This window comes from Mastomys coucha, unplaced genomic scaffold (assembly GCF_008632895.1).
Source record: "Mastomys coucha isolate ucsf_1 unplaced genomic scaffold, UCSF_Mcou_1 pScaffold21, whole genome shotgun sequence".
In the NCBI taxonomy this organism is placed as follows: Eukaryota; Metazoa; Chordata; class Mammalia; order Rodentia; family Muridae; genus Mastomys; species Mastomys coucha.
In genome coordinates this window covers 122,692,302-122,705,143 of record NW_022196904.1, presented here as the reverse complement: position 1 = coordinate 122,705,143, position 12,842 = coordinate 122,692,302, and positions in this window count along the sequence as shown.

The following is a 12,842-nucleotide window of genomic DNA, read 5'->3' as shown; positions in this document are numbered from 1 at the left end:
CCAAACTATGAGGGAAAAGAAATCCTTCCTGCTGTAAGTTGGCTTTTGTCAGTGACTTTGCTACAGAAACAGGAAAAGTAACTGAGAGAAGCAGGTTTGTGGCTATGTGGTTTGTTGGGTTGTGGAACTTCTATATGGGAGGAATGTAGAAGTGTCTTAAGCTGCTTGTGAGATAGCTCTAGCTGTAGGCTGAACTTCACAACCACTTCTGGTGGGGATTTGGAAGATCAGAAGAAAGTGAAAATGAAGTCAGGGATCACTAGGCTTCAGAAGGGAACAATGACTCTATAGGGAGTTAGACTAGAGAGCATTGTATTATGGGGAAAAAGTCCCTATGCCAATGGATGGTACTCCTCTTATCTAATGTCCTTAAGCTGCTTTCTGTCAGGTCCTTGGTCACAGCAGTAGCACAGATAAGGTTGCTGCTACAGACCCGATAACAAGTTCATTGCTTAAATAAACAGGGCAGGCGTTCTAGGAGGTTGAGGGTAGTATTGGGTTCTGTACTTCACGTCTTTGGGGTCCTGGCTGGGGGCTCAGACATTGCTAAGCTGCTTTAGGAAACTTGGTAGTTGAAAAAGGGAATGAAGATATCCTAGGGAGGTTTTCACAGGCTAGACCAAGAAAGTATGTAGAGCTTCTGTTAATAGCTATGGGTTGGAACCCTGAGGCCATAACTAACTGAAGAGGAGCTGAGAGATGGAGTCAAACTGTGCTGGAGAAAAGGGAGAGCAGTTGGGAACCAGATAGCAATCTTGGCCACACATCATATGAGACACTCAGCTCACTAGCAATCAGGGAAATGTAATTAAAGCCATTTCCATCACCAGACTGGCAAAACAGATTATCAAGACCATCACAGCCAGCAAACAGCTTCACAGAGAATAACCCCAACCCCCTCTCATCCTTCTTAAAATCTCTATTCTAAGCATGCACTGCCTCACACATACCATTCATTTAGTCGTTAGTGGTGTTTACTGTTTATATTCTATATTCCCACTTAGCAATGCTAACAGGGCAGGGCTGTGTGAACATTACCTTAACACATGCCCAGCATCCACAGCAGAGGGGGCCCTGTTTGGCCCAGCAAAGGATTTGCAGAGTAGAGAGGTTGAAATAGAGGTAGTCCAAATCACCTTTCTTCACCAGTCCCCAGCACCCAAGAATGAGATTTAAACCCTCAACCATATGGTCACTTCCAGCCTGTGGCTCATCCCATCTCAAGTCCCAGATTACCTCCTCCATATATCTATGAGCACAGCAGCTCTTGCCTTCACCCTATATGCTTGGTTATTTTATAATGTTCATTTTCCTTCCAACATAAATAGTATGCCATTTGATGTGCAATTTGATGCATTTTAAAAGATGCAGAGCCTTAGTGAAAGCCCTGGGTATTGGTAACTCTGTATTGCTAACAGAATACCCGACACAAGCAATTTGGAATGAAAAAAGGGTTTGTCTCAAGGTTATCAAAGTTTCAATCCACAGTGTCTTAGGGTTTTATTGTTGTGAAGAAACAACATAATCATGGCAATTCATTTAAAGGAAAACATTTAATTTGGGGCTGGCTTACAGTTTCAGAGGTTTATTTCATTATTATCATGGCAGGAAACATGGTGGCATCCAGGCAGCCATGGTGCTAGCAAAGGAGCTGAGAGTTCTATATCTTGACCTGCAAGCAGCTGAAGAGGACTGTGTGTCACACTGAGCATAGCCTGAACATAGGGAGACCTTAAAGCCCACCTCCACAGTGGCAGACTTCTTCAAACAAGGCCACACCTCCTAGTCATGCTACTTCCTATAGGCTAAGCATTCAGACACATGAGTCTATGGGGGCCATTTCTATTCAAACCAATGCACAGTCTCGTCATTTGACTTCATTGCTCCTGAGGCAGTGTAGTAAGTCTGAGCATCATGAATAGAACATGTGCTAGGACAGAGTAGGAGGAAAAGGGAGTGGGAGAGGAAAGGGAGGAGGGATGGAGGGAGGGAGAGAGACACAGAGAGGAACAAATTAAGAAAAGATAAGTCCTTCAGTTCAGTGTCCTCCCTGCCTACACAATGATCTGTTTCTTCCAATCAGGCCTTACTTCTTGGTTTCCACACTTCATAATGTCATTAAATTATGACTCTGTCTATGGATTAATCGTCTACTGATGAAGTCAGAGCCCTCATGATCCAGTAACTTCCTAAAAGCCCATAAGAAAGCATCTAAGTCTTTACAGGGCAAGCTCTGTAACCTAACCACAACACGTCACCATGGAGAGATAGACTGATGGACCCCATAGAACTCCTCTTAAGGGAGCAAACTTTAGATGGTGGATCATACATCAATAGGAGCAGGAGGCACACACACCTCTCCCTTCATTGTGAATGTGTTTCTAGTCTGTTTTTCTATCCTCAAATCTCCTAGGGGTTTGCAATAAAAGGCTCTTCTTTTTCCCCATTAGATTATGAGATCTTCAAGGACCCTAATCCATGTGACTGTTCTTCATGGCTGCTCTGGGATCTGGCACAGTTCCCTGTCCCTGGTAGATGCTGAATAGAACATAATTTCATGGATAAAGGAGTGTGATGATATCTGAGTGGTCAAGAAATTTGGCCTTTCCCTCTGACTTTAATCTAATATGGGAAACACATACGACTTAGCATTAGGAATGTCAAATATGAGATGGGGTTATGAATGAGACAGCTGGCTCAGAGGGCACCCTCAATGGCATATTGTCATTCAGTGTCTTTTCTTGTTACTGTGATAAAATACCCTGACCCAGGCAACTCTAGGGAGAAAGTTTTGGCTCACAGTTCCAGGTTACAGTCTACAATGTGGGACAGTCAAGGTGGGAACTTGAAGCAGCTGCTGACATCACATCCAGTCAACAGAAGAAAGAACTGAATTAATGCATGAGTTCTCATGTTTTTATACAGTTCTGTATCTCAGTGGGGAATGACCCCACCCACAGTGGGTGAGTGGCCCTACCTCAATTATGTAATCACCACAGGTGTGCCCAGAGGCCCATCTCCTTGGTGATTGCAGATTACCAAGCTAACTGATAACATCAACCATTACATGCATTCAGTAAGGACCTGAGAGCACCTACTCTGTGCCAGGCACTGTACTGGGTGTTGAGGAGATGAAGGTGTGTATGAGCAGACACCATCCCCATTCTCAGGGGGCTTACCATTTGAGTAAGAGCTATGTGCTAGTCAATGACCTATACAATAAAGAGATCTAACACCCCAGACAGAACACTACAACCCTCCAGGTGCCGGGTTTGAACGTTTTGCTATGTTTTTCTGCACACAAATAATCCTGTTATCTCAGAAGAATTGCTCAGGAAAGAGAATCCTTTTTTTATTTGCTATCAAGGTTAGAGTTGTTCTGAGAATCACCGTGTTTATAATAGCGAGCTCTTCTGCAATAAACACGGGAAGGCAGAAATGAGCAAAACCACCAGGCTGTTGCCTTTCATAATCTCCGACTTCAAAACCACAAAATAGACCTTTCAGATAAACCAACCAGCCTTGGAATTACCCAAAACTCAACCAGGGACACTTGCCTGAGAACACTGGAAATGACAAACTCTGCCTCCCGCTCCTCTTTGTACGACTTTATCGCTCAGAAGGAAGCACCCTGCCTTATAAATATTTCCCATTATGGAACTTTTTTGGTAAGCTCCTCTAGTAATTTCAGATCTCAGCTAGGTTTGTTCTCCCTGCTGTCCAATACAATATCTTCCAGGACCGAGGCACTGAAGTGATGGAGAGAGAAGAGAAATTAAGACAACTTCGTAGCATTCCATAAGCATTTGCATGCGAATCAGGCTGTCCTGCTGTTCCATAAATTTGCTGTGAAAGGGAACCATGAGGACCAAAGTTCACATCTAGTAAGGCGCTTTACCCATGCATCATGAAGGTTGCTACAAAAAAAGTGATAATATCCTTGCAAATATAGGACTAATGAGAATATACATAGCACATCTGAGAGCACTCCGATGTGTAATTATTGTGAGGATTTCACAGACACATAAATATAATGATCTTCAGCTAAGTAAATTGCTAGCTACCAATGAAATAAATAGGGTCCCTTCAGAATTTGAAATAATTTGGAGTAGGAGGGGGTGGGAAATGACTCACCTTAGCTGTTATCTTAGGAACAGTAATAGAGGAATCTAGCTGCCAGCTCCAGTGCCTTTACATTGTTCTTCATACCCTGTAGAGTGTGTCAGAAGCGCTTGGTCCCTGCTGACTTCCAACCGCCCATTTTGATAAGCTACAGCGCAGCACGGCTCAGCACTGGGTAGGAGCAGCTAATACTGTTTGCCGTGGTAGGCATCCCAGCCATAAAATTTTTCCCAGAAACACTGATGTTTTTAAAGGTCAGGTTGCTACTGATTTGACAGGATAACATAAATTCATCTTTCTAGGAGGAAAATGGTATACATGACTCGATTTAAAGGTTAAACTGCCTCCCCACCACCACTGGATAGGTCAAAGATACAGGACTTTAATACACAAAGTATAATTACCTGTTTGGACAGACAGGTGGAAGGAAGTGGCCCAGACTTTAGGTTTTTTTCATGGGGATGTTTGAGAACCTAAGAATCTATTGACATGTTATTTCTGAATATAGTTCATTGCACGGGGAAAAATTCTACCATGTTGCTTGGTTAAGATGTTCTGTCTCTGCCTTTCCTAACTATGGGATTCTATAAATCCATTTCAGAGAGCTAATACCGTCTGAGGCTGTTCCCAGTTAGCAGTGTTCACCAGCCTAGCAAACTTTCCCCACCACTTACAATGCCAAAACATACAGGAGGTAAGGGAGGGCTTTGTAGATGAATAAAGGGCAGACACTTTTGCCCACTGAGCCATCTCCCTGGCCAATGTGATGTTTTGTATATGCTTGGCCCAGGGAGTGGCACTATTAGAAGGTGTGGCCTTGTTAGACTAGATGTGTCATGATGGCCAAGGGCTTTAGACCCTCATCCTAGCTACCTGAAAGTCAGTCTTCCACTAGCAGCTTTCAGATGAAGATGTGGAACTCTCAGCTCCTCCTGCACCATGCCTGCCTAGGTGTTGCCATGTTCCTATCTTGATGATAATGGACTGAACCTCTGAACCTCCAAGCCAGCCCCAATTAAATGTTGTCCTTATAAGATTTGCCATGGTTATGGTGTCTGTTTTCAGCAGTAAAACTCTAACTAAGACAGCCAAAATGTACTTTTTAAGTCCACAGAAGTTTTTTTTTTTTTTAAATAAACTAGGAAAAAGGTAGGTAGAAACTCTGTCATTATAAAATAGAAATAGACAAATCAGACCCAGAGAACTTCATTCCTTCATTCCTTCATTTAGTCATACTTTTCATTTGTCTATGTTAAAAAAGTGTTGACGCTTATAACATTTGCTGGATTGAGAGTAACTGGGGAAGACCTGGTCTTAACCTTATAGATTCTATAGCCAACCTGGGAAGAAAAATTAAATAGTCTCATGCTTAAGGGGGGCAGTTGAGGTAGGGACTAGACATCACCGCCTGTCCAGCAGAGCGAGGGCCTGGCTGTGTTTCTGTTGTGGGGGACAGGAGAGGCATCCACCTATACTCTCTCTATGACCCCAACCATGGCATCTGCCTCATGCCCACACCAGGACACAGATAGTCCAAGCAAGCCAACAAAGCTTATTTTAGCAGATGCAAAAGCAAAAGCAGAAAGCAAGAAGAGCCTTGAGAGGGGCAGGCAGAGCTGAGAGGCCATTTCTATTTCTTCTCTCCTGACCCACCCCCAGGGTGGCATGCTAGCCTCCTTCCCTAGAATAATGGGAAGCTTTCCTAGAAGCCATTCTAAGTCAATTCCGTCTGTGTTAACTACGTTCACAAATAAGTGTGGCGCCATCCTTAGTCTTGGGTGCTATAAAGAAGCAGGTTGAGAAAGCCATAAGGAGCAAGCCAGTAAGCAGTGTGCCTCCATGGTCTCGGCACCAGCTCCAGCCTCCAGGTTCCTCTTGAGTTTCTGCCTTGACTTCCCCAAGAGATAAGGGCACGACCTAAGATTTGTAAGGTGAAATAAAACCTTTCTTTCCCAAGCTGCTTTGTGTCATGGTGTTTTATCACAACAGCAGAAACCTTACAATAGCATGGAAGCAAACTATTCACAAAGTTGAAAAGTTTACTGGGGGAAAGGGAAACGATGCCTTTTATATGACCCTGGGCAACTGGGAACCATCAGAACCTGAGCAGACATGCTCTATAGTTTTCCCCAGAGCCCTGTTCTTCCCTTTGCCTGTTCGACTTGCCCATCTCATACCCAGCTGTAAGCCATACCTTCCTCAACACTCCCCCACCTTGCTGCTTTATCCTCAATATTCATTCAACTCTAGCTTTCACTGGAACACTACTAGCCACCCCTCCCCCATATCATGTCATGCTGAGTTTTACAGAACACAGTTTTTATACACACTGGGCTTTCCCCACCACTTACAATTCTCCCACACAGATCCTGGTCTTACAGACATCAGCAGGTACTTTTTAAGGGTCTGGGGGAGGCCTGGACTGAAGCAAAGGTGGGTCAAAAGTAGGCCCATTCTCTACTGCCCAATGACTCATTTGTTCGCTTGCTTTCGATATTTAGAGATTTTATTGTGTGTTAATTTAATCAAGTAAATATTCATGAGAATATACAGTAAGGAAGATTCCTCACCTGCATGTCCTCTGAAACCTCTGGGGCCTCCATAGTCCACCCTGCTCCCAGTGCTACCATCTTCCAAGCTCCTACTAGGATGGATCATTAACCCCTGCTGACAGCATCCAACCACTTTCCTAGTCCAGAGTCTTCCACAGTCCTTCCAAGGCCAGCATGGGTCAGGCTTGTCATAGCAATAGCCTCACTCCCCATACCAAGTTCTGTCTTAGTAACTCTTCTATTGCTGCAGCGAAGCAACTTACAAAAGAAAACCTTTCATTGGGAATCACCATTCTAGAGGAGCAGAGTCTACACATTAAAGAAAATGAGTGTATGGGAGGGCATTCTATGCCAAACCACCACAGGATGAAAGCGCTATTTTTTTCTAGGGGAGATAAAATTCTTTATAGCAAGTTGATATAACTAAGAGTTTCAGGCCCTGCAGGAACAGCTGAGCCTGCTCCCAGACTTTTGCTCCAGCTTTCCCCTCCCCCCTTCATCCTTTCCTCCTTTTCCCATCTAGTGACATCAGCAGCAGGACGGAGCTGGCTCATAAGTGTTTGGGGAATGAGTGATTCAAACACCAGTCAGTCACATGATGCCCTGGCATGGGGTATACCATGAGGTTGTGTATCCTGGGGAGAAGGAATTGGTTGCGGCTTCCTCAGCTCCTGAAGGCATGAAAGTGGGGAGGGAGAGGGTGCTGGAAAGAGGTGGGGATCCTCCCTGGAGCCACGTGTAGTGACTCTGGTACCTATAGTCCTGGCTAGGTCAAGGATTGAGCTGGAGGCAGTCACTAGAGGTCAGGGTTTGAGGCAAGCCTGTAACACAGGGAGATTTCATTTTTTAAACAACAAACCAATCTTCAACTGCTTGGACCCAGAGGAGAGGGGAAAAAGGGCAGGGCCCTTACCAGAGATGGAAACTGCTCATGAAATATGGTCTTCATTTCCTTTTGTTCTCTTTCTGCCACTCTGGAGTCATTCCTACTGTTGGGGTGTCCTGCCAGGAGCAAATGATTGGCACTTGAAATAGCACGATAAAGGCACAAGCCAACTCTAGACATACCAGGCAGGAGACATGTGCTGGGCTAGTCCCAATTCCCTAGAGTGAAACTGTCACCAGTTTCAGTGGGGCCTCTCCACTCGGAACACCCTTCCCTTTTTCTTTGATGAGCAAGCAAGCTGAGCCACAGTGAGAGACAAGGAGGAGCAACCTCTGTGAAGACCGGGCTACCCCCAACACTGCTGTGGTCTTGAAGGAATCTGGTCACCTTCCACTGGTGACATGGATGCAGCTCTAGGATGTATGCCTCAGATCTCCTGCAGAAGGCCAAAAGCAGGAACAAGGACAGATCTCAGACTCCCAGAGGTCAGCTGCTGCTCTTGGACACTGTCTAGAGAGGGCCCTGAGAAAACATCACACCCAGGCTTACTCAGCCTCTGAATGCCCAGAGCATTGTTCTCCTACACTCCAGCAGATCTGAGCTCTCAGGTACCCCGTCCCCCCATCGAAGAGCGGATGGCTGTGTCATGCTCCAAATGTTCCAGGACTATGGCTCACCTTCCAGTGATCACCATCTTACCCAAGAATTTCTTAAATAAAGCTGGCAGGCTGGTGAGTGCCATCATACACAGGTAATATTTCAGCCAGAAATAAGTGCCGTGATTCACATTACAGCTAATGTCTAGCTAATATCCTCCACAAGGACAAACAAACAAACAAACAAAAAGATCTGCACTGTTCTTCTGAGTCTGCCCCTCAGACAAACAGGCAATCATCTTCCTTAGCTAGCCATTTTTGGGTCTGTACTGCTTAGAGAATGGGAGAGAGCGGGATCTTCAAGGTGAACACCTCACATCAGCAACACTTGTGGTCATGCCTCTCCAGCAAGTCACAGGAAGTCCTCCCTGTCCTCACCATTTACTACTAATTAGAAGTTCCTTACACAAAGAACTGTTGGTATTGACAGAATGCTAAACTCCAAAACAGTAGAGTGTGGGAGTTAGCAGATAGCAGTCTGCTTAGATACCACGAGGAGGTTCGGTGTCTCCCAGTCTTCTGCTCCATCCACAGAGCTCAAGAATAAGCACGGGTTAGACAGCTGTTTATTTTATGTGATGGTGTTCCTGAGAAAAACAACTTAAGGGAGGACTTGCTGTGGTTTGCTGTTTCAAAGGTTTCAGCCATGGTCCCTGACTCTTGCTCCTGGGTTATGGTGAGAGAAGCTCATGGCAGAAACAGGTGGGACAGAGAGAGTGACTGAGTGAGAGAAAGTGAATACACCTTCATAGACATGTCTCCAGTAACCTGTCCCAGCCCCCTCTCTTCCCAATAAATATCATCAACTGAATCCATAAATGGGTTTGCTCATCAATTGGGTCAGAACCCTGATGAGTCACCTCCCATCACCAGATGAAGACCGAGGGTTCAGTACACAAGGCTTTTCAGGGTAACTCATATCCAAACCATAAAAATCACATATGCCAGCTCATCTGGCCAAACAGGAAAGCTGAAGCATAATTGCTTTTGGACTCCATGAATGTATGGTGTTCCTTAGCAACTGCTTCTGCTTGCAGAGGCCACTGAGCCAGGCTTCTGTTGGTGCAGTTCTAGGGAAGACCCGGAGAGAAACAGGCCGTGGATTCAGCAGCTCACGTTTACAACCAAGTCTTTGTCCTTTTTCATATTCAGGGCTTTTTGCACACACACACACACACACACATTCCTGTTGTATAGAAAGAATGGTTTGTAGTTAGCTTAAACACGGGAGGCTTACCATGCTGAGGTCTTTAATTCAAAAACCATGATGGAGAGAGCTGTTCTGGGACCCCAGTGAACTGCTTCTTGGTCCTGGGAAGGGACTTGGCTGCTGTAAAAACCTACTCCAAGTTTGGATTATGAGAGTAGAATGGAGCTCTTTCCTTTTCCTTATTGATTTTTGTTTCTACTGAGACAGGATATCATCTAGCTCACACTCGCCTAAGATTTGTTCTGTAGCCAAGAATATCCTTGAACCCCTGGTCCTCCTGCCTCCACCTCTTAAATGCTGAAATTGCTGTGAGTGTTCCCCTGTCTGGCTCCTTTTCCTTAATTTTAAGTAATTCAGATAGCTGAAGTAATGGACAGCCTACCAGAAGGATTCACATGTCTAAAGCTTCCAGTCAGCACCCATCCCAAATGTGGGTCTATAAATGGCATATGCAGAAGCACAACACTATGCTCCTTCACTCTGAGGGCAAAATCACCGATCGAAGTTTTCATCAGGTTGTTGGACACAGGGAAATGTCCAACACAGAGGGCACAAAGGGGCAGAAACAGACTAATGAGCTCCTATCAAACCGGAGGCTGCCCCTGCAGGGAGGTATGGTGGCTTGTCATTCATATCAGCTGTCCTCAGCTTGTCCTGAAGGACAGGGTGATGAATCTCCATGGTTGCTCATGGAGATAGAGTTCAAGATATCTTTTTCAAGGGCCATGATGTGGGCGTCTCCCACTCACTGTTTCTGTTTGCTGGGACTGTGGGTAGCATTTTTCTTTTCCATTCACCAAATTTTTAATGTGGCTATATTTTATAACATGACAATGTTTTGCTTATTATTTTCACAGGAAAAGTTCAGGAGGATGACCCCTTCTAACCTTCTAGTGAGTGATTCTTCAGGAAGGAGGGAAGAGAGGAGGGGAGGCTAGGGGACATGGATAAGAAAGGTCCACGGGAGGAATCTTTCCATTTTAGAAAAACACACTGGATGTGGTTAATTTTGCACTTAGCTGTTTTGTTGATGGTTTATTAACAGGACGAAAGAAAGCATTGTTGCACTCCAACGATGATAGAATTTCCAAGACAGCTTGGTGTTGGATTATTTCCTAGCAAAAATTCAATTTAGTCCAAGTAAAGTGTGTTTTTCTTGAGACAATTCTGAGCATGCCTGATGATGAAACGGTGCCCAACTACTCCTCCTGGTTGGCCTTGATTTCTTATAATCCATCTATTGGGTTTGCTAAGAACCTCTAAGCGAAATCTACTAATCAGCAAAATATGGAGTTAAAAGAGGTGCCAAGGAGCATATACATGCTTTTTTAAAATTTATTTTCTCAGCACAAAAGTTTGGCCAGTTTAATGACAGGTGATCAGTTCTGACCTCTATTGGTTTGGGGAGAGGTGGGCTTGTCATGATTCCTAAGGACCAGTCTTCCCAAGACCTGTGCTTTCCTAGAGAACTGTGAACTGGCTGCTGAGCTATGTGCAAACCCAAAGCAGGTAGGGGCAAAGACAGAAAACACTGGCCTTGGTGTCACTGACATAGGGTGATGTCACTCTCTAAGTGGCCAGAGAACCTTTGTCATTTTGGTGCCACTAGTGTTGGTGCCATACAGGACTGCATGGTTTGCCAATCACAGAAGAGCAGGTCCCAACCAAGGCTGTGACCTCCACAAATGTACATCATTATTGACCATGGCTCTTCTAACCAATCGGAACTGACTTAGGAACTCTTAATCTCCCAGTATTTTGGGAGGTCACAAATTTTAAAATCAAGAGTCAGTCCTGCTGTGTCCCTTTTGGAGGGTGTGGGAGATCTTGTCTTTACATCTTTTTCAGCTTCTACAGTTACCAGCATTTATTCCCTGGATCATGGTCACTTTCTCCACCTTCAAAGCCAACAGTTAAGTATCATCAAAGGTCAATCTCTCTCTCCTCTCCTCTTTCTCCCTTCTCCTCCCTATTCACCCCTGCATATGATCTCATGCTTCCTTCTCTGATGCTAATCTTCTTTCAAAGGGATCTTTGTAAGAGATTTGGGCCCACTTGGTTGGTCCAGGATCACACTTGCATGTCAACATCATTAATCACAGCTGTCAAGTTCATTTTGTGCAGAAGGTTTTCACAGGTTTCTGGGTTGGGAGACTGCTTTATTTAACCTATAGCTTGCACAAGCCCATCAATATGAGATGTTTCATTTTGTTGTTTTGTTTGATTTGGTGTTGAACATACCTTGCATTCAAGAATAAATGTTACCCATTCATGACCCTGTTGTTATTTTTAAGTAATTGTTGGATCCAGACCATTAATATTTTAATCAAGATCTTAGTTATCAAAGCTTATAAAAGTGAGATTTCCTTCTTTATTTAACAGATAGTTTGAAACAACAATAATGAATCAGGCATTGTTCTAAGACCTTGGAGTTCATCAGGAGACAAGATAAAACCATTGACTTACAGAGTTTATATTCTAGAGGCAGAGACAATAATGAGTGGACAATAAATATTTACAGACAATGTTAAGGTAATTTGGAGAAGGAAATTGGGAGTAGCGACACTTGATGAGGAGAACTGAAGGAAAGCATTGGATAAGCTATGACAGCCAGGGCAGAGGCCCTGAAATAGGGTCACTCTGTGCCTTATGCAGAAGGAGAGGCACATAGGAAGCAGCATAGGAGAGAATGAGAAAGCATGCAGGGACTTGGGGAGCAGACAAGGACCTGTTACCAGGGCAATGACATAATCTTACACCGTAAGCAGGTCTATGTGGAAGCAAGGAAGAGAAACACAAAAGAGGAAAACAATGGCAGGGAACTGGAGCAGAAGACTGGCCCGCCAACTTCATTTTCTAGAATGTTACTGTTTGGTTTGGATATCAACATTTTAACAAGTCCTGGAACTTTCTCTCTTTGTTTATTTTGGAGGGAGAAGGGTTTACTTAAGAGAAGGGTGATCTATTTTTGATTCTAAGGTCTGGTAAAACTCACCTGTCAAGGTAGTGGAGCCAGACTCCTTTCTTGAGAACATTCTGCCTGATCCATGGATGTACCGGGTCTGCTTTGATTTTCCAATCCATTCTTTGTACTTTGTATTTCTACAAAGTATCAGTTTAACTTGCTTTTAAGCATTGTGCTTTGTTGAACAGTTTTTTACATCAACACATTCTTTTGATTTTTAAAATCCCAGTTGTTTCTAGGATTGCATATCCTGTTTTAAACATAACAGTTTAGTGCTGTGGCTGACTCTTCTTTTTCTCCTTTTTTCTCTCCTTCAATCAACCTTGCCAGGTATTTATGTTTCTTTACTTTTTTAAGGTGTGGCATCTCCCCATTCTTTCATTTTGTTTATTTCTTACTCATTTTTGTAATTTCCTTCCTTCTGCTTCCTTTACTGTTATTTGCTGACTGT